Consider the following 636-nt stretch of genomic DNA (forward strand, 5'->3'; position numbering starts at 1 on the left):
GCCGGCGCCTGGCTCTGCTCTTAAAGGGCCAAGAAACCAACTGCAAAGCCTAGCACTCATGTGAATGTCTGGGCATCTGCTGGTGTTTGTGGGCCTTTGCCTACTCTGGAAACCACCTGTTAAAGCTTCAGTAAATCACTGGCCCCACCACTGGGTATGGAAGGCAGTCAGCTTACAGCAGACTGCAGAAGGCTGGGGTGGGAAGGAAGGGAGACTGGTCAGAAATAGTCACGGTTTGAGGACCCTTTAAAATCCCCTGCAAGAACAAAGGCAAGAACTAGCCCCAGCCACCACTTTCCCAGCTGGCCACACCCAGCCAGAGCTAGTGCTGAAGAAAAAAAATGATGCCCACAGCCCCTGGACGTTCAAACCTCTTGCCTGACGACATTTGATGAATGTCGCTGGGTGTTCTGTGCCAGCGAGGTTAAGAATATTTGCTCCAACCAAAAGGGTCAGAGACACAACCAATCCCACCACTAGTAGTTCCAAAAAATACCACATAATAGCATAACATATGTGCAGCCATAATGAATACACATATATAACCTCATGCAGACCCATGAAGGCCCCATGCTTCCTGCTTCAGTCTCTGTGAGCCCCTCCTGAGCCCTGCCTAGTTGATTTGGTAGGCCATTA

The sequence above is a fragment of the Arvicola amphibius genome, chromosome 7 (assembly GCF_903992535.2).
Source record: "Arvicola amphibius chromosome 7, mArvAmp1.2, whole genome shotgun sequence".
Taxonomy (NCBI): domain Eukaryota; kingdom Metazoa; phylum Chordata; class Mammalia; order Rodentia; family Cricetidae; genus Arvicola; species Arvicola amphibius.